The 27,042-nt window shown below is 40.6% G+C and overlaps 1 long non-coding RNA gene across 1 annotated transcript; it reads right to left on the bottom strand.

The window, feature by feature from the left end:
* Positions 1 to 7,689: 7,689 nt before the first annotated feature.
* Positions 7,690 to 23,944, bottom strand: LOC140694006 (uncharacterized). The gene is made up of 5 exons (XR_012069731.1): positions 23,815 to 23,944; positions 18,265 to 18,434; positions 17,361 to 17,484; positions 10,483 to 10,689; positions 7,690 to 7,901 (listed from the first exon to the last, which is right to left on the bottom strand). It is a non-coding gene; the product is annotated as an uncharacterized lncRNA (long non-coding RNA).
* Positions 23,945 to 27,042: the final 3,098 nt, after the last annotated feature.

Below are 27,042 nucleotides of genomic sequence, written 5' to 3'. Positions count from 1 at the left end.
ACTTCTGTCCACATGCTCATTTCTGAGAGATAATTGTGTGTGAAAGCCATACTTCACCTAGCTTTGTGGGAACACAAAGATTCTTTTCAGTTGCAACCTCCACTATTTACATATATATGGGGAGGTACAAGCTCCAACTCGTTTTTACGGTGAAAAATGCAGGTTCACCTAGCCGGCACTAGGAAACCGACTGAGAATCCAGAGACATTGTTTGAACTGCAAACATTTCCATTTGTACTAGATTAATGAACGTGTCTCCACATGATCAGTTCTGAGAGATAAATGTGTGTGAAAGCTTTCCTTCACCTAGGTTGTTGGGAACACATAGATTCTTTTCAGTTGCAAACTCCACTCCATACATATATATGGGGAGGTAAAATTCCAACTCGGTTTTACAGTGAAAACTGCAGGAACTTCAAAACGGCACTAGGAATTAGACTGAGTAACCATAGTAAGTGCTTAACTGCAACCCGTTCCTTTGTGCTACATGAATGAACGTCTGTCTACATGCTTAGTTCTGAGAGATAATTGTGTGTGAAAGCCGTCCTTCACCTAGCTTGTTGGGATCACAAAGATTCTTCCAGTTGCAAACCCCGCTACATACATATATATGGGTAGGTACAAGTTGAACTAGGTTTTACACTGAAAACTGCAGGAACTTCAAATCGGCCCTATGATATAGACTGAAAAACCAGAGTAATTGTTTCTCCTACAATCCTGTCTCTTTGTGCCAAATGAAATGACATCTCTCCCCATGCGCATTTCTGAGAGATAAGTGTGTGTGAAAGCCGTCCTTCACCTAGCTTGTTGGGAAAACCAGCTTTCTTTTCGGTTGAAAGCTACACATGTGGAGAGACTTTCTTTCATGTAGCACAATGGAAACGTGTTTCTGGAGGAACCCTCACCCTTTTTTCTCAGTCTGTTTCTTAGTGCCGTTTTTAATTTCCTGCAATTTTCAGTGTAAAACTGATTTGGAGCTTGTACCTCCCCATATATATATTTGTACTGTAGTTTCCAGCTGAAAAGCATCTTTGCATTCCCAAAAAGGTGGGTGATTGTTGATTTTCACACACACTTCTCTCTAATAATTGAGCATGTGTAGTGTCTTTCGTGTATCTAGCATTAAGTGGATGGGTGGCATTTATAACACTTACTCTTGTTTCTCATTATATTTCCTAGAGCCACTTAGACGTTCATGCATTTTTCACTGTTACGTCGAGTTTGAGCTATTACCTCCCAGTATATATGTATATATTTTTTTCAGTAGAAAAAAACTATGTGTTCACAACAAGCTAGGTGATTCACGGATTTCACACAAACTTTATTCTCAGAGTTCAGCATGTGGACAGACGTCCATTCATCTAGCAGAAAGTGAATGGGTTGCAGTAGGTACACTTACTCTGGTTTCTCAGTATGTTTTTTGTGTCTGTTTGAAGTTCATGCAATTTTCACTGTACAACCGTGTTGAGCTATTACCCCCATATATATGTATGTAGATTGTTTTCTCACTGAATGAAACTCTGTGTTCCCTTCAAGCTTGTTTATTGATGGCTTCCACACAGTCTTAACTCTCAGTACTGAGCAAATTGAGAGACGTTTGTTCTTATAGCATAAAGAGAATAGGTACCACTAGAATCTCATACTCTGTTTTCACAGTATTTTTAATATTTTCGGTTTGAACTTCATGATGTTTTCACTGTAAAACCTAGTTGGAAACTGTACCTGCCGATGCATATTTATGTAGTGTGTTCCTCACTGTAAACAAACCATGTAATCCCGAGAAGATTTGTGATTTTCGGCTTTCACACACATTCAGTTTTTGAAACTGAGTATATGAGGATGGATTCGTTCATCTACCTAAACAGAATGGATTGCTGTAGATACACTTACTGTGGGGTCTGATTATGTTTCCTAATTCCGGTTTGAAATTGATGCATTTTTCTCTGTAAAACCGAGTTGGAGCTAGTACCATCCCATATATATATATATACAGTGTAGTTTCCTGCTCAATAAAACTTTGTTTTCCCAACAAGCTAGGTAACTGATGGCTTTTACACTGACCTAAATCTCAGAATTTAGCATGTGGAGAGATTTTCGTTCATCTAACCTAAAAGGAATGGTTTGCAATAGAAACGCTAACTTGGGTTCTCAGTAGGTTTCCTAGTGCCTGTTTGAATTTCATGCAGTTTTCACTGTAAACCGAGTTGGAAATATTACCTCCCCATATATATTTATATAGTATAGTTTTCCAGTGTAAAGAAAGTGTGTGTTCCAAACAAGCTAGCTGGTTGACGGCTTTCACACACACTTAACTCTCAGAATTGAGCATGAGGTGAGACTTTTTTCATCTAACATGAAGGGAATGTGTTGCAGTTGTAACATTTACTCTGGTTTCTCTGTATGTTTTCTAGTGCCGTTTTGATGTTGATACACTTTTCACTTTAGACACGAGTTGGAGCTTGTACCTCCCTATATATATGTATATAGAGTAGTTTCCCACTGAAAAGATTCTGTGTGTTCCCAAGGTGCTAGGTGATTGACGGCTTTCACACACAATTAATTCTCAGAGTTGAGCATGTGGAGAGACGTTCGTTCTTTTAGCAAAAAGACAATGGTTTGCAGTAGAAAGATCTTCCCTGGTTTCTCAGAATGTTTCCCAGTGTCCGTTTAAAGTTCGTGTATTTTTCAGTGTAAAACCGATTTGGAGGTAGTATCCCCATATATATATATGTAGTGTTTTTCTGCACTCTTAAGAAACTATGTTTTCCCTTCAAGCTAAGTGATGTTTTACATTTGCAAAAATTCATCCCTCATAACTGAGCATGTGTAGAGGCTTTCGTTCAATTAGGATGAAGGGAATTCTTTGCAGTTGAAACTCTTACACTGGTTTCTCAGTCTGTTTCCTAGTGCCGGTTTGAAGTTCTTGCAGTTTTCACTGTAAAACCGTGTTGGGGCTAGTTCCTCCCCATATAAAATTGTGTCATGCATTTTCCCCATGAAAAAAATTGTTTTTCCCCAACAAGCTAGGTGATTGATGTCTTTCACACTCACTCTCAGAATTGAGCATGTTAAGATATGTTCTTTCATCTTGCATAAAGAGAAGAGGTAGCACTTGAAATAATTACTCTGGTTTCTCAGTATGTTTCCTAGTGGCGGTTTGAAATTCATGCAGTTTTCAGTGTAAAAATGACTTGGAGCAATTACCTTCCAATATAGATGTATACAGTGCATTTCCCCACTGAAAGGAAACTATGTTTTCCATACAAGCTTAGTTATAGTTTACATTCGCACATATTCAATACTCAGAACTGAGCATGTGGGGGAGAGACGTTCTTTCAACTAGCATAAAGGGAATGATTTGCAGTAGAAACACTTACACTGTTTTCTCAGTATGTTTCCTATTTCGGGTTTGCAGTTCATGCAGTTTTCACTGTAAAACCGAGTTGGAATTAGTACCTCCCCATATATAGTTATTTAGTGTTGTTTCCCACTGAAAAGAATTTGTGTGTTCCCAAAAAGTTAGCTTACTAACGGGTTTCACACTCATTTAACTCTCAGAATTGAGCATGTGTAGAGACGTTCATTCATATAGCATAAAGGGAATAGTTAGCAATTGAAACATTTACTCTGATTTCTCAGTATATTAACTAGTGCCGGTCTGATCTTCATGCATTTTCCACTTATGAACCGACTTAGAACTAGTACCTCCTCATTTATACATATGTAGTGTATTTCCCCAATCAAAAGTAACTGTGTGTTCCCTACAAGCTAAGTGATAGAAGGCTCTTGCACAGAGTCATCTCTCAGAACTGAGCATGGGGTGAAGCGTTAGTTCATCTAGGATGAAGGGAATGGGTTGCAGTTGAAACACTTATCTGGTTTCTCAGTTATGTTTCCTAGTGCCGGTTTGAAGTTCATTCAGTTTTCACTGTAAAATCGACTTGGGTCTAGTACCTCCCCGTATATATGTATGTAGTTAGTTTGGCACTCAAAGAAACTGTGTTCCGTACAAGCTAAGTGATTGATCATATTCGCTAGCATTAAACTCAGAAAAGAGCATGTGGACAGGCTTTCGTTTGTCTAGCATAAAGGGAATGGGTTGCACTAGAAATAATTACTCTTGTTTCTTAGTATGTTTCCTAGTGTCGGTAAATTTGCTGCAGGTTTCACGGTAAAACAGTGTAAGAGCTAGTACCTCTCCATATATATGAATGTATTGTAGTTTTCCACTCAAAAGAATATGTTTGTTTCCAACAAGCTAGGTGATTGTCGGCTTTCACACACACTTAACTCTCAGAATTGAGCATGTGGAGTCTGGTTCCTTCATCTAGCATAAAGGGAATGATTTGCAGTAGAAACACTTACTCTGTTTTCTCAGTATGTTTCCTATTTCGGGTTTGAAGTTCATGCAGTTTTCACTGTAAAATCGACTTGGAGCTAGTACTTCCCCATATATATATGTATGTAGTGTAATTCCCCAGTCAAAAGAAACTGTGTGTTCCCTACAAGACTAGTGATAGATGATTTCACACACATTCAACTCTCAGAACTAAGCCTGTGGAGAGCCGTTCGTTCATCTAGGATGAAGGGAATGAGTTGCCATATAAACATTTACTATGGTTTCTCAGTATGTTTCCTCGTGCCGGTTTGAATTTCATGCATTTTTCACTGTAAAACAGAGTTGGAGCTTGTACCTCCCCATATATATTTATATAGTGTTATTCCCAACTCAAAAGAAACTGTGTTCCCAAAAAGCTAGGTGATTGACGGCTTTCACACACACTTAAGTCTCAGAATAGAGCATTTTAAGATACGTTCATTCATCTAGCATAAAGGGAATGGGTTGCATTAGAAACACTTACTCTGGTTTCTCAGTTTCGTTCCTAGTGCTGGTTTGAATTTCATACAGTTTTCACTGTAAAGTCGACTTGGAAATATTACCTCCTATATATATGTATGTATTGTTTTTCCCCACTCAAAAGAAACTGTGTGTTCCCTACAAGCTAACTGATTGATGGCTTTTGCACACATTCAACTCTCAGAACTGAGCATGGAGAGAGGCGTTCATTCATCTAGGATGAGGGCAATGGGTTGCAGTAGAAACACTTAGTCTGGTTTCTCATTATTTTTCCTAGGTCCGGTTTGAATTTCATGCAATTTCCTCTGTAAAACCAGGTTGGTGCTAGTATCTCACCATATAGATATCGTGTAGTTTACAATAGAAAAGAAACTGTATTTTCCCAACAAGCTAGTTGTTTGATGCCTTTCACACACATTCAAATCTCAGAATTGAACATGTGTAGAGGCGTTCGTTGATGTAGCATAAATGGATTTTGTAACTTTAGAAACACTTACTGCGATTTGTAAGTATGTTTTCTAGTGCCGGTTTGAAGTTCATGCAGTTTTCAATGTAAAACCGTGTTGGAGCTACTACCTATCCATATATATATATATGTAGTTTAGTTCCAAACTCTAAAGAAACTGTGTGTTCACATCAAGATACGTCATTGACCGATGACACGCACATTCAACTCTCAGAATTGAGCATGTGGAGACGCGTTCATTAATGTAGCATAAAGGGATTGAGGAGCCATAGAAACACTTAATGTGATTTCTCAGTATGCTTCTTAGTGTCAGTTTCAAGTACAGGCACTTTTCTCTGTAAAACCGAGTTGGAGCTAGTACCTCCCCATATATATTTATGTCATGTATTTTCCCACTGATAAGAAACTGTGTGTTCCCAACAAGCTAGGTGATTGACGGCTTTCACACACAACTATCAGAATTGAGCATGTGGAGAGGCGTTCGTTCATCTAGCATAAATGGAACTTGAAAGCAATTATAATGATCTATGTTGGTAGGAAAACAGTAAAGGGAGCATTAATTTAGAGCCTGTATAGTTATGGTCAGCATATATGACAGAATTTAGTTTTCAGCAGAAGATTTCTTTATTTTAATGTTCAGAAAACTTAATTCTTTCCTGTACCTGGATATAGATAGTGAATGTTTTGAAGTCTTTGAGCAACTGCTTTAAACCAGAATTCTTACTTTGCTTTTGGTCTTTAACCTAAGAGAATATCCAGAATTCCAGTGGCAGTTCAAAAGCAAGGGCCTGAACCTTGCCTATTACTTGTTTAAAGTACAGTAAGAATAACTGTAAACTAGGGTACTGTGGATAACTGAAGGGCTGCTTGGATATGTTATATGTAAGTTATATTTTCAAAAATTATTAATAACATGAAAATCAATCAACCTTGGTGATCTATTTGGTATAATTTAATCTTTAATAATGTAGATTTTGATAGCCCTTTTATTTATGTAACTTATGAAAATAAGTTGGCTTTATATAACTACTATCTAGATAAATGATTAAATTTTTGGGGTTTTTTTATCATTTGCTTCTTAAAAATAGGATATTAATTACACAATATGTATTTTCCTTCAAGTTCATACTTTTTTCCCTAAACTATCTTGACTTGTTTAGATAAGTTAATCCATAGTCTGATTTTAAAAACTCAGTATGTTCTTCTGTCTGTTGCTTTATTAGAGAGTAAGAATTCCTTATTATTTTTAATAAAATATAATTGCAGGAAACTATACTGGGATTCTTTCACTCACAGAGTCAAGCAATGATTCCTGTTTTGTTAGATCAGGTGTCTAAGCCTCTCAACTTCCAAAAGATTACATGGACAAAGTTAAAAACGCCATAAATGATCGACTAAGAAAGTTTATTGTGTTCCTTGATTAAAAGTATAAATATGGATCACCCTTAAATTCGGATGTAAAGCTATTATGAATTACATGAGTCTTCTCCAAAATTCTTTTTTTAAAACATTTTTTATTGATTTATAATCATTTTACAATGTTGTGTCAAATTCCAGTGTTCAGCACAATTTTTCAGTCATTCATGGATATATACACACTCATTATCACATTTTTTTCTCTGTGAGTTATCATAACATTTTGTGTATATTTTCCTGCAAAACTCTTCAATTTGGGCTTTAAACCCTCCAATAAAATACTGGTGTGAAGGAAGAAGAAAGTCGAGAAATGATTCAATCCAAATTCTATGGGAATAAACAAAGCTAAATGTTTCATTTTTTGAAGCAAAACAGATATATTTTCTGCACCATATGATTTTAATAGTATTCATCTGCACATACGGTTTAGACACCATGAGACCATAAGCCAACAAACAAGATGTCAGGTAAAGCAAGAAAAAAAACTGATGGAATTTTCTACTGCAAAATTTCCCCTAACTCGAACTGTAATAGAGAACAAACCTGATGCCACATTGGATCTGTTCCTTTAGTTTGAAGCACTGTGCCCTGTTTTCCAGGCTTAATCTTGCTGGCTCTGCACCTTTTGTAAAACAACTTTAGCCTTTAGCCTAAAACCTACAGGAAAGCCAATTCTCGGGGCTCTGACTTTTAATGATGTTAGCACTTCTGCACTTATGCACGGATGGCAATTTGTAAAATAGAGAATAACCTTTGTTTTGTTGGAGGTTTACAGGGACACCACATCCTGACCCACATGGATGACTGCAAGAACAAAGAATGCCTGCAGCAAGAAGTTTGCACAGCCAACCACACCCCCTCCCCTTTTCAGCTTAAAAGGGGCCTGAATTCTGACTTGGGCAAGATGATTCTCCAGGACATTAGTCCCCCATTTTCTTGGTCTGCCAGCTTTCTGAATAAAGTTACTATACCTTGCTCCAAAACATTGTCTCCTGATTTATTTTTTATCACTGTTGTGCAGCGAGCAGAACAACTTTGGCCTCGGTAACAGACTCAGCTTTGCCATTCCGTCTGATGTGAAATCTTTCTGGGTGTACACGTGCTTGCCTGGTGGTGGTGTTGTTGGTGGTGGTGGTGGTAGGCAAAATTATTTCACTTCTCCTGATTTCAAAAGGCAAAAATTTCCTGCTATTTAAATCAACTCTAGACTTTTACAGAATCACCTGCAGATGTGCTTCTGGAAGCTAGAAAAATTCCAACAATGAAAATACTTGTATTGTCTCCAGACAAGATAATTTTCCTCAAAACTGAGTAGCTGTGAGACACACTTCAGGAGTACAGATAGATGCAGTGTGTTTCATTTCCCATGTTGTTCCAACACAATTTTCCAGTTATATCAAAATAAATTAAAATCGGTCTTCAATACCAGATGCTCTGGCATGATACAACAATGCCAATTCCACTTATTTATTGAGCCAGAGCAGCTTTAGAGTAAATGATTTTATACCAAACTCCTGCTTGATGTCCTGTCTTCTCCCTTGTGGCCAATTCCTCCTTCTTTCTTCCTACAAGTTCTCCTGTTATGGTAAGTTAGCCCTTACTGTGCACATTCAATTGGGAAGGCACAAATTAAATATGTGAGGGGATGACATGCATATTTAATTCTTACTTATACATAAATACAAACGCACAGGACCTGTGTCTTGGAAGGCGTCACTTCCTAATGTGGGCAAGAGGATTGTCTATAGTTCAATCAATGATCTAAAAGCAGTTTTGTAGGATATAATGAAGCAATGCCTGAGTTATAAGACAGAACAACCCCTGGATATGAATCAGTGGCACCAATCAGTGGGGGCACATGTGTGCACACACACACCCATGCACACGGAGCAGCCTTGGAGACACTCCATCTGTGCTGATGGAGCAAAGTCATACTGGGGAGATGAGGAAAAAGTGCCTAATACAATCAAACCACGACACCAGAGGAATGGGTAATAGGAGTCAATTGAATTTTCTGATTAGCTGAAGGTCAAACAAAAACACTTTTAGTTTCAAACATCATTACTAAAAATTTCCCTAAAGCACAGGAGCCTGTTTTCCTGCCTTGCTTAGTGTCATATGCCATATTAAACATGACAAATTCATGCTTCTCTGACTGTGGATCGGGAAAGGCCTTGCTGTCCTATTCTGAATATTAGTCTATGTTTTGCAGCACAGTGGATACTGAAAATGGGGCAACTTGAGTGAATGGGAATGGACATAACCTAGCAGTCACTGACTGTGTGTGATTTGCCAACTTTCTCCAAAAAGTAATGGTAGCAAGCAAATCAGATAAATTCAGGGCTCTTGGGGTGGGGAGTCTGGTGGGCTGACAGCTGGGTGGTCTCAGACAGCTGTTTTACTGTGTAAAATAGTGACTATGATCCACAGTGACACATTGTCAAATTCTTGTGCCTGTAGCTGTGATACCTGGCCAAGTCTGTGAAGCCAATTTTATCAATGGTGAATAATGAAGATAACTAACATTCCCTTTCCCTGAGGACCATCTTATGTGACATCCATTCATTGACTCACTGAGTTCCCTAAGCACACTTTTTGCTGCATAACAGTCTTAAAAAATGAAGCAGGGATAAAATGAAGCTCTGAAGTGTTGAAGCCTTGCCCGAAATCATGCAGATGGGAAGACGCCGTGCTGGGAGCTAAGCTCGGGCCAGACTACAGAACCTGAAGGGCCCAGCAAGTCCCCTCACCCAGGAACCTGGCCCACAGCCACTTCCAGGCCCTGTTCTGTTTCTATGAGTGCTCATGGGAAAGTGCCAGGGACTTAGCGTAAATATGACTTGATTAAGTTATTCAAACTGGGATAGCCTTTTGTTGGGGACTGTAACCTGGGAGTGAAACTGGCAGTGAAGTAACGGAGGAAACAGCCCTGGTTGTAAGAATATTTCTAGAGAAGAAGGTTCCCTGATGGGCTGGCATGGGAATCGCTGTGGTTGTGAGCCCCCCGTTGCCCTGTGGAGGTGTGGGCAGGGAAGGAGAGAGGCTGTTCAGACTGGTCATAGTCATTACAGTTTGTAAACAGCTGAGTTCTGTTTCCTCACAGCTCAGACACATGCAGGACATGAGGATGCTTAGCTAATGACCAACAGTGGGTAGCAAAGGCCAAGAGTGCGGTGGGGAGGAGAGATGGGACCACCTTCTGGAAGAACTTCTGCCCCAGGGGTCCAGGAATGTAATTAATGTTTGGGGATGCACAAAGGGTTTGTATGGCCTCATCAGGTAGTTCCTACTTTAAACTGATAGTCTGGAATATACGGTAAAATACGGTGGAATGACTGCTCTTATTTTAGTTTCTACAAACTCTTAAACGGATGGATTTCTATCTCCATTATACAAGCACTGCTGGGTAACCTTTAGAGCCATGTGAGGATCAAACGAGTGAATACTTATTAATATTATTATCATGCTTCTACTGAATTAACACTTCAGCAACAGTATAATGGCCATGCTTCTTAACAACTGCCTCTGTAAGATCTCTTGTAAGTCACAAATAATAATTATAAAGAAAATATATTAAAATAATAACAATTACATTTACAACAAATATGTTGTTTATAACGATGATAGTGTTAGCATCTCCCTCTCATATTAAACAATACCCAACACTGGATTCCTTAGGAAGCAATGCCAATACACGTTTGGACTTTTCAAAGTCTTCAGCCCATGAAGCCATTTTACTCACATTGGTTCACCACAGCCAGAATTGCTGTTCCTTGTATGGTGGGCTGCCACGCTGTGATGTCCTGGGCTTTTTCTGGCACCATGCGTCTATACTGGGTAGTCAAGTTTCCACATACCCACTCTGATTTGCAATATATTGTTCTCCAGAGCCAACAGAGGGGCCAATGGAAAGAGGCCACAGATAAGGTGGTGAACCCAAACTGAATACCTGTTGAAGGAATGGACACACAACATGGAGTGGTGGATGGATGGAAGGACAACAACAATTCCTCTACTCCAGTAAAGAGAGAGGGGCAAATGGTGAACTAAATCCCAATGAGAAAAGACATTCATGGTAATAATAATGTTCAACAGTGAAAGAATCCAAACAAAAGGCAAATAAAAAATCTCTCGGAAGAAGACTCATTACAACCTGTTTCTTTCACGTATATACCCTTAGTAGGAATAACATACTTAAAAATCTTCAACCAACCATAGTTGTTTGCTCGTAATAAACTTGGGAATCTTGAAGCATATTATTCACTCTCAGTGTTGAAATAATACAATCTTGGAAGATGATTTGTCATTGAGGATTAAGAAAAAGAATATTGTGGTTGTATATAAGAATTTAAATAGGAATAAGGAATGTACTTTTGGGAAAGCTCTGCATAGAGAATGTTGGAGGAAATGCACTGAAAACAGGCAAGTGAGCAAGCTCCCTTGAGTCTGGGAAGGTGAGTGCAGCACATTCAGAGTGTCTATGAAGTTATTACAAGTCACAGAAAGGTATGCAATTAAAGTGTCTTCCAAAGCAAAATATCCTTCTGCATGAATTTTTATCTTGATATTTCTATGGTCTGTGTGGTCACAGGAAGTCAAACCTATGGTGGTGGCTTAGAAGTTCTTTTCTCTCTGCCTGTAGTTTACTGGGCAGTGCTACAGATGGGGCAGCAGAGATCTGCATAAGCTCTTCCATGGGGTGGGGGAGCAGTTAGAAATGATAAGGCCAGAGATCTATAAGACTTTTAGACCCTAACTGACAGACTTTTAATTAAACTAGCACAGGTATGTAACTAAGACAGTGGATGAGAGGCAAGTTTGTAGTCCCTTTAGTGTTACTGCTCAGTCAAGGGATAGGGACCACTCTGGCCAGGAACGGCAAGACCGTGGATGGGGTGGATGGGTAGGAGGAGCTGACATTTGCTTCTGACCTGAGAGGCAGGGGTGTGTTGCAGAAAAGCCGACAGTGCTGGAAAGATGCCTCATGTCCACAGCCCAAAAGGAGCTGTCATATTCAGGGAGGTCAGAGAGCAAGAACCAGAGTTAGTGACGCCAGAGTGTCAGCAACGTGGCAGCAGTGATGTCAGTATCTGTGTCCAAAACCCACCTAACCCTACATGAACTCATCTGCCTACAGGGGGCAGGTTAGTAGCAGAAATGTGGGGAGTGGGTGCAGCCACTGGCAAATTGGCAAGTGGACATCCTAATGAAAAGCACTGCTCACAGTCACCATATTGGAAAGAGAGCCCCCACACTGTCAGATCCCCTTCTTATTCAAGACAAACTAGAAATTAAGACTTCATTAGCAATCATCCCAGTTCAAATCCAGAAAAGATATCATTTATAATGACAACAAAGGCACAGGCTATTCAGAAATAAATTAATGAAAAATGTTAAAATGATTCTGATAAATGACTTTAAAAAAGAAAAAAATGATGATTGAATGAACAGTAGAATGCACCACCCTCTTCAGTTGACAGATTCAAATTTGGGGAACATAAAACATTTTTTCTCCAAAATCAATCTAGTATCTGAATGCAAATTTAGTTAATAATCCCGAATGGATTTAAGAAAAAATTCTGAAAGGTGATCCTAAATTTCTTCCAGAAATATACACAAATGTACAAATAAAATAATGAGGAGGGATGTTTGAAATTGTAGTATTAGGGACATTCTGGAAAAGGATAAAATAGGACCAACTGTAGGAGATATTAATCTATGGTCATGGAAACAGTATAGAAATAGTGCACTGAGAGTATGAATGAAATAGAATACATTTCAAGAATAGACGTGGATATTTAAGAGATTTTAGTAATATTATAAAACTGACACTTAAAATCAGTGGATTCAAGTACTGGTGTAATTTGCTAAATCATTAGAAGGCCTGGTACATTGTCCTCACTTTTGACATTAAAATAAATTCCAGATAATTTTTTAATTAAAAAATAAAACACTAGAAATAACCCAACATGATTTAATCTATTCAGATATTCAAGCGAGAAGAACTTTCTAAAAAGCTTTTGGAACAAAGACCAACAAGAGCAAAGGCCTAGCAACTCAGCAAGGCCAGAAACGCCCCCTGTAAAACAAAACTGACCCTCGCCCAACCCTCTCTCACGGCCCTGTATTGCTCTCTGATACTTTCTATACTCTCTTCTTCCATTTAAAGTCCAGTTTCTTGGAGAAGTGCCTGCGCTGATGACTCCTCCAGGGCTCAGAGCCCTGCATCCCCCACGGCCCTCACCGCGGCACTGAGACAGGAGTTGCACTGCCGGTGGCTGCGTGTTTCAAACCAGTGGGCATTTTCAGCTCCTGTTTATTTGATTACCAGGTAGCTTTTGCCATGGACAAATATTTTCCTCTCAGTGGAATATTTTCCCCCCTTAATTTTTGTTTTACTTAAATAAATTTTAAAAGCCCAGGCAGAAAGGTGTGTGTGCACATATGCACATACTCAGATACAAACAGATCTGTTTTATAAAGGCTACCTAAGTGTAGTCCTCCTCCACCTTTTCCTCAGTTTAGACAATTAAAGGTGGGCTTTAGCCCTTGTTTTTTTGCCCCACACACCACTCTTTCTCACTATACTCCTTTTAGTCAGTGTTCAAATCCCTCTTTAGCAAGGTTACAGCCTTCTCTGTGTTGCCTCATCTAGTTTTCTCTCAACTGCTCTGCTATTCTTCTCTCTCTTGGTGGATTTCTCTCCTCCCATTTGCCATGTACATGGCACTTTCCCCAGGGCCTCGTCTTCAGTCCTCTGCCGGGTAGGACTGAATCGCCCCCACGGCCTCACCCACAGCTCCTCTGAGTTCCTGACTGGTGAATCCAGCTTAACAATGGACATCACCCCTCAGATGTCCTGTAGACACTTCGCACTGAAAATGCCACACACAGAACCATCTCCTCGAAACCAGCTCCTCCCCTTACACTCCCCCTGCAGATCCGCTCCACGGATGGGTCACTGGAAAGTCACCCTAGCATCTCTGTGGCCTGCCGCCCCAGCCCTGCAGTCCCCCCTGCAGCAGTCACCACTTCTGCCGCCCATGTCTCTCTCCTTCTGCCCAAGGCCTCTCTGCAGGCGTGTGCCACTTGTTGTCTGGGTTACCTGGGGTGGTCCCCGAAAAATCCTTTCCCCCCAAAATATGGGCCTCCCCCAAAAAATAGTATCTTCCATTCTGCTTCCAGAATAACCAGATATTCTGCAACATAAACATTATGCAATTTTCTTACTTACAAATATTCCAATATATCCCTGTTTCCTTAAGGATACATTGAAGTATAAGCACACAAGGCCCATTGTGACAGAGGCCTTCTGCACCTGATATTCCCACCTATGGATCCTTTGTTCTAGCCCTACTTGTTGTTCTTCAGTCTGGCCAAGCCGCTTCATGCCATGTACTCTTATATGTCTCTTCCTCTCTGCATGAAGTGTCCACTCCCTCTACCACAAAATAGAGAGCTAAATTCCTTTCACCTTTCAGGATTCAGTTCAAATATTTCCAGCTCTAGGAAGTCCAATTTGTGCTCACCTGTTTAGCAATCCATCAACTACTCGCCATGCCTCGCCTGGCCTGGGGAGTGCAGACACCACGTCTTACCTGTCTTGGTCTCCCCAGCAGTTGATACAGTGTTTGGCATAGCAGTGCTCAATGTCTGTTGGTTGGGTAAATAAATGAATCAGTAAAGAGATGAGAGGTCTACAATTCCCCCCAGTTACTCAGCTGCCATTTTGGAAAGTTCATTCTTCGGAGTTAAGGAAATGTCAGTGCAGGTGTTGGGCAGACGGAACAGAGGTGAGGGTGTGGGGGAGACAGGCCTGGTCCTGGAGAGCGCAGGAGAGGCGTGGGTGAGATAGCACTGGAGAGAGAGGGAATGGAGGGGGCGGGTGCAAGGAGATGTTGAAGAACAACTGATATTAAATGCAGTAAATTAAATGGAGAACATAATATATGAAGGGGAAATCAAGTTAACAAAGCAAGGGTGGAAAAGGCAGTACCAGAGACGAAGAGCTCTCACTTAATCCCTCACAGCATTTCACTTATGGCACCCGCCCTCTGGGAAGGCAGCGTCAAATTCTTGAGAGACTGGTGTTTTTGCTGTGGGTGCTCTAAGTACAAAACGGTATCTTATGGCTTCCAGATTTTAAGACTGATAGATTATTTCTCTTATGTCCCATGTCTGAGTTCTCAGGCAGCAGGATCATTCGCTGGTGGGGGGAGAGCTATTGTGGTAAACAACTCAGAGTTACTCTAATAATCTCAAAGGACAGTGGGGAATTCAATAAAACAAATAAAAGAGAAATTTCACTCAGAGAAAACCATATGTCATATAGAACCTTGTGGGGGCATTGGGGGCAATGTTACCGCCACCTCATCTAACAGTTTTATGTGAGTGTGCTGAAAATCCAAGCTCAAGTCACTTAAACACGTATGAGAACCAGGGTCCAGGCTGTGGTGCTCCAGACATGGACGGGAAGATGAAAAGCCTGACTACTGCCTCTGACAGGATCAGTGCAGCCAGGGAGCACAATGCACACGGACACGATCACGCACCATCAAGACAAGAATCAAGTGCAATTCATGCCTAGAAAGGAGAGTAGAAAATCTCTAAAAAGTGGAGGGGTCCCTGCCAAGGCATGGCAAGTGTCCTTCCTGGCAGAAAAACAGATAAAAGTACTTCAGGCGAAGGAGACTAGTGTTGGTGGCTGAGAGCGAGGCCTAACGAAGCACAGGTAAAGGGCTCCAGGGTCATCTGTCACAAGCTATTCCCCTTCAGCAGCTAAGAGGCGTAACTAAAAAGGCAGGTGGGGTGTCATTAATGATCACGAGGAAAACTGGGAGGAGGAAACTGAGGTCAGGAGATCACCACCAAAGGCACTTTATTTTAGAAGAACAAAAATATTTCAAAAGCACTAGGAAATTCTATCTCCCATGAACGAAAAGAACCCAAAATAAGTTTCACTCCAGCATTGAATACAGAATAACAGACGGCCTACTTTCAGAAATGGATTGAATTATCTAATTAGTCAGGGATATTTTAGATAATACGAAAACGAATAAATCTGAACAATCTCTCTAGAATAGCTGTTACTCCACCCTGTTTTGTAGGGTAGAGTTAGGCTGAATTATTTAATTTGTATTTTAATTAGACTATAAAGTTCTAAAAGCCCTATCAATTTTTCCCAAAAGCATACAACTTTTCCTTTCATGAACTTTATTTGACTTAAGTAGAACAATAACTTTTTTCCAAGGCTTTTTTTGTGTGTGTTAAAATACCAAATGATATGCTGCCCCCAGAATGTTGTTGTTATTATTAATGCTGATAATAGCCCCAATAAGACATATTTACCATTATGACTCATTTTGGATTAACAGGTCATTGGCTTAAAGTCCTTTTGAAAATAAGAAGAATAAACGAACATAATTTCTACACCAGGGACAGAAGCTGCACCCTTAATGGCACCTGGTCACTAAACACAACAAAAGCAAAGATGAAACTCAAATCAGACACCAGATCACAAAGCATAGCTCACTGAAGATGCCACAAGGTGACCTTTCATTCACCGAGGGAACCAGATGTGTTTCTATGTATAATGTATATTTTTAAAAGCAATTATTTTATATATAGAATGTAATTTAGGAAAAAGAAAACTCCCTCTATCTGTAGACTTATAAACAGGAAGCACAAAGTGGTGCCTTTGCAGACATGAATCTGCAAGCATAAATGCGAAGCCTATTAACAAAAATCTTTTCCTGTCTCCTATGCTTAAAAAAAAAATAAAACTACTTCAAGGCAGTGGTGAGCTGAAAGGGCTCAGATACAAAACGTGCACATCATCAGCCTTCTAGCAGATAAAAGTGCGCCATGCATAATAGAAAAGATAACGTTTCCTATGGAAATCTATTTTGAGATGCAACAATTAAAAGGCAACTGAGAGCTCAAAACCAAGTTCAACCAAAGAGAAACAGAGCCCAAGCAAATGTACAGAAATGGACAAAGACATTGGAGAAGGAGGAGATCTGTGTTCTACCGATACTCCAGATCAGCAAATTCATTCTGAATTCAAGCCAGTGATGTGCCATGAGGTCACTCAAGGAATCAGGCAGAAACCATCGGCCAGAAGAAATAGGAACAATATCAAAGGTAGGTGTGAGATGTGGAAGGGGTGACCCTGTGAACCTTGCTGCCATGAGGCAGGATGCTCTTGCGGGCTTTCTGCACCGGCTGGCTGGCTCACATGACTCTGTTTAGAAGGATATCAGCCAACAGCTGTGCCACAAGGGCTACAGCCCGAGCTGAGTCATATCTAGTAACGGTTCTGAGTTCATCCTTAGACGACATGACCAGAAGGATTTGAGAATCAATGTTGGAGACGTATCTGAATGAGTATTCCATTTCATTCCTTGGCAGTAAACATTCAGCTTTGTACAAGATAAATATTGACAAAGATACACACAGGCACCCTATTTGAAAGCCTGACTGCATAATTGCATCTAATGGAGAAAAGTGGGCTCCGTGTCGGTATGCTAGGTCATTGTTTGGCTCGGTAACCGATGCTTCTGAGACCCAAAGCATATTCTAGTATAACCGACAGCACAGAAATCTCCACTGATGACTTACTCATTTCAGGGTATTCATAAAGTAACGCCAGTTTGCCCATGGGATACAGATGGTTGTACCGTTCCCATCGTGGGGTGGTCTGTTCTGCTCCCGAAACTGTGGCACCATTAGATTCATGACCCAGCTGTCAAACAGATCAAATAATAAGGCAGGATATTATCAGACCAAGGTCATAAAAGTATTCCTGACATCTCAAGCTGAACACATCATCGTCCCAAGGATTTAATTTCTTGTTTTCAGGATAAATTTCTTTTTATTGCTGCCTCCCTACCCTCAAATATTGTGAAAACTAGTCCTGACTACGTGCCTTGATTTTACCAAAATTGTAACGACTATTACTACTTTATCTCCTACCTCCTTTTCAGGTGGGCATTTTAGCTTTTAGAAGATGCCGTCCCTCATTTGTCTTTTTTACCCCCATTTCTCTGTTATTATCCACCATGGCCTTTCCAGTCTGAAAATCGTCAGAGAAAATAATTAAAAGAAAGTAATACAGGTTCTGTGAGCTGGTGATAAGTGCTGTGGAGGAAAATAAAGGAGGGCGAGGAATGTGTGCTAGGGAGGAGTGGGGATGGGACAGTGACCTTTGAATAAGGCAAAGACGGAAGCAAAGGGGTGGGCAGAGGAGGGGCAGAGGGAACAGTGATCATAGGCCTGGAGGTCCCTCAAGCTGGACAGACAGCATGGAGACTGGTGTGGGCCACAGTGAATAGGAAATAAGTGGTGGTTTTGGGGGTGGAGCCTTAGAGGCTGCCATGAGGATGTGGGCATTTTTCCCTTTGAAGGAATTGCGGAGCCCTGGAGGGTCACCGAGCAAAAAAGTGATACTCTAACGTTGGATAGAACAGGTCCAAAACCCTAATATAAGCTGAACAAATCAAGGGACAAAGAAGTGACATGTCACCTCAAATTCAGTGCAGAGCTTGAAAGAAACACAGCCTTGACTCGCAGCCCAGTGCTCTGCCCCCTTCTGAATGCTGTCCCACAGAGCTGTCTCTAAGGTTATGTTTTTTCCTCACTCAGAGGCTTGTGGGACAAAGGAATGCTTCCCCCTTTTTCAAGTGGCAATTTGTCCTGAAAGGAAATCAGAGTTGGCAGTGAAACAAGGTATGGACCTGTAGCCTACAGAGCTGTTGTCCCTGAAAGCAACAGCTGGCGCGTGGTTTACTCGTGGAGTTCAACAGAAGAGACAGAGCAACAACAGACAACTTAGCGTCTGGCTGAGCTTCGACTGACTGCACTGCACGTTTGGATGGATTTCAAATTTGGACAGTGAGGCGGCTTCTCACGAAAGGCAGGTGTATACATCATACATGCCCACACGTCTGTATGCATACACACGTAGACACACACAGAGCATATGATGTGACTTGTAAAGAGCTGCCTCTGCTTGGTTTCCCACAGCCTCTAATCTCAGCATTAACCTTTCACTGGCCATGCTCCCAGGTTTGCTTTGAGATTTCTTTGCAATGGAACATGCCCTTCGCTTCACAAACTTTCCCCACTTCTTTCAATGACATTAGGGGAACAGCAGGGAGCTCTGGGAAGTGCTGGGGATAGGGACTCGAGATAACTCTGAATCTGATTCCACAGTTCATGGCTTATTTGTTAGTTAACTTTATTTACATTCAAAATGCAATTGTTGCAGATCTCAGAAGATGATTTACACTCACTGCTATGGCAGAATGTTGCAGTTAGTAGACCCACCACTGGATCCTCTTATTCAACACGTTCTTACAATATTTCAGATATTACTGTATCACAAATGCCCATTTCTATATTTTTGATATCTGCTTTTCAGTATAATTATCTTCCTTCTTTATTCTCTAAACCTTATGCTTTTAAAACATTTTTCTGAGAAGTGTTCCATAGGCACTTTACATATGAAAAGTTGATAAAGAGATCCTGGAGATCAAAACCACATTTAAATCCTGAGATATACTCAGCTGTGTCATATACATGGCTAGGTTTAGTCTGCTTACTTTGTTACTTTGTTTAGTAATTTTTGTTTGAAACAACAAGACTACACTCAATAACTTTTAATACCCTATAGTGGAAAAGTATATGACAAGGAATATATATATATATATATATATATATATCACTATGCTGTACACCAAGAATTAACACAATATTGTAAACCAACTATACTTTCAACAGAAAAAGTTGAAATAAAATTAAGAGATGAAACTTCCACTGCCCAGGGTGCTGTCAGGATGAAACGATTCAAAGCATGCCAGGTATCAGCAACCACCCTGACACAGCAAAACCCCATGTGGGATCTTCCTTTTGAGCAGCACAGGCTAACCGGCTGTGGTCACCTGTAAATAGGGTTGAAGTCACTTAGACCCTTGGCTTGGGATCACCGTGGCCACAGGGTTGGGGGTCACTGCGGCACCTACGAGAATGATGCGGCCAGCCTGCTGCTAAAGCCTCTCCCCAGGCCGCAGACCAGAGCACTGCAGGCAGGTCTGAGGTCAGGCCGGGGGCACGCAGCTCCACAGCCACTCGGGGCCCTGCGGTGCGGGTGGCGCTGGGACCACACTCGTCCATCACCCTCCCTGGCACCCAGACTCAGGATTCTCCTGCGGGAATTTTTCTCTGCCTCATACTTCCTGTCTCAGCCTCTTGTGGAATCCGGTCCATGCCCCAGGGAAGAAGGGCTTTTACCCTCCGGGACCCAAATCCATCACAGTTTGGATCCAGAATGAAACTTCCATGTTAACTCACCTGGCGCTCCCTTCTTGTGCTGAACTGCCCTCCCCCGTCAATGGCATTAGGTAATATTAGAAGTCCCGACTTGCTTGTCCTTAGCTAAGACCCTGAGCCTCTTGCTCAGTCTTCCTGAGTGGAACCACTCATCTGTGGCAGAAAAGCTTGGGCTGTCGTCTACCCATCATTGTCAACGGTCTTTGGGTTTTCTGTTGGTTTAAGGTTCTCGTGCAGGGATATCAATTTGCACATGAGAAGCACCTTTTGACATTTTAAAAAATACAGACACTGGATCCTCCCCACTCTCCAGCCAAGGCTGGAAGCTTTCTCCCTCTAGCAGGGGTTACATAATCATTTGCTTGGGAATTGATCACACATATTGGCATAATCATAGTAAATTGCCCTTTACTCTGTGCTTGCCACGTGGCATTTTCTACTTCATGTTGTCTTTGTACTTTCATTATCACATTTAATCCCTGAATTATAGATTATCACCATTTCTGTTGAGGACACCCCTACTTGCTAATCTTGAATACAAGTATCTTTGATTCTCTTAATCTATTTCATTCCTGAGTTTCCTGTTCCTGAATTTAAAGAGTGAATTATGGACACATGTATTTAAGATTCTCTTATTATATGTGTCTGACTCATCCTCTAACCAAATCATATCTGGAGAAGAGAGATGTTCTCTTTTAAACATTTGCTTTTTCTTATTATATAGTAGTGCATACACACAGTGGAAAATGTAGAAAACATATAAAGTAAGAAAATTACAGCCATACATTATCTAAACACCAAAGGACAATGCTATGTCATTTTGGGCATTTAACTATTTTTCTTAATATTTTATCATAAAATTTCCCTAGGAAAGTTGCTTAACCCTGGAATTGTACTAGCCTTTTGTCCAGTACAGAATAACATTCCCAGAAATGACCCCAACATCAAAATAGTATGTGAGGCTGGGAAGGCCACAGGGCACTCAGCTTATTCTCTGAGTCCTACAAAGAATGCTGTTAATTCACTGATTTTACGCATTCGATGCCTGTGAGTCACTCACTCACTCAGCTGGCTCGGACTGAGACCTACTTTATACCAGTGCCAATCCAAGTGCTGGGGAGGCCCCAGAGGGAGCCTGGATCACGGCATCACTCTCCTTCTTCTTTTGCTCCCAGAATCCTACTCAAGAACCCCACATGGGATTGGGGGGGTGGAGGCAGGTGAGATATAGTGAAATTCATTTCATTATGTTCCTTTAGACATATTTAAATAGCATGAAAATAGTCGCTAATTTTGATAAGTTTTCTTTTCTCTTCCTATGTATTTTTGAGGAAGTGTATAGTTTTGGTGCAGCAAGAGTAATTGATAGATCTTTGGTATGTTAGGATTTTATATGAAAAATTAAGAAGGAAACTGCACTTATACAAAGAGAAGAGGCAGTGAGGAAAACACTAGCCACCCTAGAACCTGGCTACAATTCAGAATTCCTGGTTTTCAAAAAAGGGAATCATAATTCAAAATAAATTCCCTAAATATTTTAACCCATAGTAGAAATACATGGAGGCAAAGTTCAGCTCACTGGAACCTAGAACAGTGTGCTTACTTAAGCAAAGGTATAAACAGACCACAGATACTATAATGCATCCTTTACTTTAAACTAGTTCATGTGAGCAAGTTTCATTTCACATGAATTGCTCAGTACCAGTTTAGGAAATATATCCTTCTTGATTGGTAAAAATAGCTCACGGATAACCAGATTCAACAAAATTTAGTGTTCAATAATTTACTTATTTCCTTCAGGAAATGCTTTTGAGTAATCTGAGTTAAGTATTTCCTCTATCTGATCTATTTCTTTTCACAGAGAAAAGTAGTATTATTTGTGGGGGGCCACTCATGACCTGAGGACTGCCGAGCACAGAGGTTGGACCTAAACTCCCACAGTGCAGGGAATCAGGCTCTGAGGTTGATCTCTCATGGACAATCTCTGTCCCGCCACCCCTTTGAGGAATGTGCCAGATGCATTAAGGCCTGAAGGAACATCCTGAGCTATCAAGTCACTAAGGACCTTTGGAAGGAGAGATGCAATCGGCATGCAAGTTAGTAATCTTAGCCTGAAGAACAATCACCTGAGATAATAGCACAGGAGTCATGATGTTAGCTTAGAGGAACAATGCCTTAGTTTATCATCTTGGTTCCAGGAACTCTTAATCTTAGTTTTACGAGAACTGTAAACAATAATGATGTCTGTAACAATATACAAGTTAATGATTTTAGTACACGTTGTTAACGTGCCTTAAAACAATACCTTTGCCTACATGCAGGAATGTATGAGCTAATGGGTTAAAATCATATAAATTAACTGCTGGAAATAAACTCGGCGTCCACTCTTGACCTAGCGTCTTGCGGGCTAGAGTGAGACCCTCTCAACCCCACCTTTTAGTCTTGTCTTTCTTTCTCAGTCCTGCAGCACAGGTTTTCTGGACGTGATCGATTTTCGGCTGGCTCCGACAATTATTTGCACATGACCTACTTTTACTTCTCTGGAAATATCTGACTGTGAGCTCAGGGCAAGGGTTGTCTACTGCACAGTAGGGAAAAAAGATTCATTTCACAGCGAAGATCAGAATCTTTTCTTGAGGGGCGTGGTGAGCTGGGGGACAAGGGAAATGCCTGTTTCGAGACAGACCCCAGTTATCCATACTGAAGCTGAAAGTTGAAGCCATTATGAAGAAATGTGGAAGGACACACTGACACGCAAAGGGTTTCACTCTGCAAAAACAGAAAGAAAGAAAGAAAGATAGAAAGAAAGAAAGAAAGAAAGAAAGAAAGAAAGAAAGAAAGAAAGAAAGAAAGAAAGAAAGAAAGAAAGAGAGAGAAAGAAAGAAAGAAATAAAGAAAGAAAGGAAGGAAGGAAGGAAGGAAGGAAGGAAGGAAGGAAGGAAGGAAGGAAGAAAGGAAGAAAGAAAGAAAGAAAGAATAATTAATTTAACTGCCCTATAAAGAGAATGGACAGAAACTTGGTAATAAGGGAGAGAGAAGGAAGGTTAGGGAAGGGAGGAGAAACAATGAAAGGGAACTTGGATGCGGTGGGCAAAATAGCAGGTTTCTGGAGCCTACAATGAAGGATGATAAGAAAAAAAGTAAAGTTTAAAAAAGTTACAAAGTTTAAAATAGTTTAAAAATTAAAAAACGAAGTAAAAAAAATAAATTTTTTATAGTGACATGGAAGATTTTAAAATGATGGAGGTTTATTATTTCAAAATTCAAGTTGTTTGAGTTTCTCCCCCATGCTCCAAACAACAGTAAGATCTGCTTGTGTAAGTGGTTTTGGGGGACACCACAGAGAGGGGCGAGCTCTGCAGTTACATTGGCCAGGAACAGAATGCTGGTGTGGAAGGCAAGACAGAAGAGAGATCAACAGTTTCATGAGAACAGAAACTCAAAGCCAGAAATTATCTTAAAAAGTTTAGTGTGGTAGGCAGAAAAATGTTCCGCCACAATATGTCTATGTCCTTATCCCCAGAACATTGGAAGAGGTCAGATTCCCTGGGAAAGGGGGCCTATGGTTGCAGATGTGGTTAAGGTTGCTAACCAGTCGACTCTAAGAGAGACCATCTGGATTATAGATGTGGGCCCAGTGTAATCACCAGGGCCGTTAAAGGAGGAAGAAGGAGGCAGAAGAGGGGGGAGAGGAGAGGAGATGTGACCACAGGATCAGGGTCAGAGGCACCACAACCATGCTGACCTTGAGATAGAGAAAAGTGGTCACAGGCCAAGAGACGCAGGTGGCCTCTGGAAGCCACAGAAGTCAAAGATACAGGTTCCACTGGGGCCTTCAGAAACAGACGTGCCAACACTTTGACTTCAGCAGGCTTCTGCGTTCAAGAAAAATACAAGGTTATATTTGTGTTGTTTAGAGGAGACTTTTTCTTTTTTCTTCCTACTACCATGATATTTGGGGATACTAGTTAAAACAGCAACAGAAAGCGAATACAGTAAGCTCCTTGAAATGTTCAGAAATTGCAGATAACACTGGACTGTCCACTCTGATGTGGGATTGGGCTTATGTGAAAATCAAAAAGACAGTGTGACCTTTGCTAACATCTGCTTTTCTCATTTTTAGGAAGAGAAGAGTAAGTCAAAACTTCTGTTGTTATTATTTTAGACAAGTGTCTCTTAAAACATTATGTAACCCTGTGCCTTAGGACCCCAAGGGAGTCTCTGTTCTTAGAAGAACATGGATTCAGAGAGATAGGGTCTTACATCTGAGTCCCACAGTGGTCTCTTATTGGCAATGAGAGCTTGGGGAAATCAGTTACCCTCTTTAAGCCACAGGATCTTCATTTGCAAAAGGAAGATAAGAATAAGGATTGTTTGGGTGATTAAATTGTACACAGATACACGCACACATACATATATATACAACATTAAATACAGTGACTAGCACATACTAGGCACTCAACAAATTACTGTTATGGATTTTTAAATGCATATATAAAAGGAGGAGAAATTTGCAGGAAGTTGTGGGAAAACTTAGTTCATGGCCCCAAAAAGGGCCATCTCTCAATGGGCTCTGATCCTTCAGTCCCCAGTGGTGGGCTAATAAGCAGAGACTATAGCACTTGAGGATTTATGTTAAAGATAAAAAGGAAGGCATTTAAACATAATTATTAAACAGCAGGTACGTTTATACTGTTGGCTGGATCATCTTATCTGGAGAGCTTTAATAAGCAGAGAGTCTCCCCTGTTCTAGAGATGGCCACGCAGGAAAATGATGTGGGTGGGTGGGCCGTTCTCACCCCAAGAACACATGACTGAGTACTCACGGAAGCAACACCTCTTGTATGTTATTCAAGATGGACTGTCCTCCCATGATTATTGTCAGCTGTGTCATCAGTTCAAGGAGACAGCCACTTGGGTCACACTGGAATATTAGAAAGAAAATCTCATTTAAATTTTAGATAGTTCTAACATGAAATAAAGTCATTATTTTATGCCTAAAAAAATCAAAGGATCAGAGAGTAAAGACACTCTTCTTTGGGCAACTAAGAGAAAACCTGAAACAGGTTAGACTGTCAGAACACAAAGCTGTATTCACACCTCTTCATTTCTGTATTTTTACAGCCAATACACCAGATCTCACGGATAAGTCACAAATCTGCCCTTAAAGAATGTGATGTAGAAACACGAGGAGTAGTAGTTGACAAACTGGAACAAGAACACCTTCATGGCTGGGTTATTCTCATAGTCAGTCTGGTCCTTGGGAGCTCTGCAGCTAGAATAAAGAAAAGGTAAGTCTGTAAATCTGTGAACGGCTTTGAAACCCTAATCAAAGCCACGGACACATGAGTTAACACGCTAAATATGTATGTGTGTGTATATATATATATATATATATATATATAGTATATATATATATATACACAATTCACACTGTTTTATATCAGCTGTTTTGAATTTCTTAACTTATCCACTATGTTATTTCCAACTGTACACAATGTTGTAAGAGTTTCTCCCACTAAGAACGCAATATCCCACAAGGCAAAAAAAAAAAAAAGTCACCCGTTCCTTAAAATTTATAAGCACAACAGTATCCAATGGTCAAGAACTGTCCTCTGTCAGGTGTAATTTGAAAGAAAGCTACTTCTCAACATCCTGCTAAATAAAATTCTCTTGTCTCCCTGAACGGCAGTAAGGTAGGACTATTGAAGAAGACAAACAAAACACGGGGCAACTTGCTAGAAACATTTGGGGAACATAAAACGATCATCCTCCTAGTTCAGAATTTGAATTGGTCTTAGTATTTTCAGAAGATGACCACTGAGCAGACCACTGGGAGAACCACCCAGCCACATGCAACGTGTGGGAAGCACTTAACTTAGGCCGCTAAGCCGCTGGGTGGGATACAAGCCAGAGAGAAGAAATATTTATTATAGAAGCCGCAGCTGATGAGAATGGAGCTACACTAACAGGAACAGCATGGGGGGAAGACACATAACAGTGTGATTAATTGTCCTCTCCGTAACGCGCAAGCAAATCTGCCACTGGAACCACGACCCTCTTCCACTTATTTGCAATACAGAGACTATTTACTTTCAACAATAGGGTACATTATCTAATGTAATTGAAATTATTATTAAACACTGACATATTTACACAGAGCTTGGACATTCTAAAGCGTCCTTTGTCCCTTTTACTAATGCAAAAATGGAGCTAATTCACTTCTCATATAGGCTAGAGGAAATACGTTTACACTTGAAGTTAACTAAAGACTGTAATGTACTGCAATTGAAGTGCCTAAAAGATAGTCTCTGTTTTGACCTGGTTCTAAAACTTGTGTAGAAATTATCTCAGCTGCAGGAGGAGCTTACCAGAGTCAGTCATCATGACTGACACGTTCTCATATATGGCGTTCAGGGTCATGAAGATGATAAAACTGATGAGGGAAGCAGTGATGGGCGTGGCCCACCTGCACAGTCAGGTACTTTTGGATTGGGTCTGTTCCACTCAGGTTCTTGGGAAGTTTTGCAGAAAATACAATGAACACTGAAAGTCCGTAGACAATGATCCCAATAACTGAAGCAATGGTCAACAGGACCTGACAACCCAAAAACCCAGCAGCATGAGACTCACTAATGATCGTATTTTTACACAGAAAACTTGCCCCCAATCCAGCTTAAACAGAAAACATGCATGTGTTGTAAACTTCACATAAACGTGAGAAGTGATATAAATCACACGTAAATGCCATAAGAGACGTGAATATCAGGCATGTTAATTTTTAGTGGAGGAGGAATGGAAGATGTCAAAAAGAATGAGTGCATCCACTAATGTAACACGCTGGCAGCAGGAGCAGCTGTGTGCAGGGCATAGGGAATATATGGGAACTCCACTTTCTGTGAATTTTTCTGTAAACCTAAAACTGCACTAAAGAAGAAAGCCTATTAAGTATATTTTAATGGGTCAAAATGGG

Source organism: Vicugna pacos, unplaced genomic scaffold, assembly GCF_048564905.1.
Source record: "Vicugna pacos unplaced genomic scaffold, VicPac4 scaffold_20, whole genome shotgun sequence".
In the NCBI taxonomy this organism is placed as follows: Eukaryota; Metazoa; Chordata; class Mammalia; order Artiodactyla; family Camelidae; genus Vicugna; species Vicugna pacos.
The sequence above is the reverse complement of the archived record's forward strand: the minus strand, read 5'-3'. Positions and strand labels throughout refer to the sequence as shown.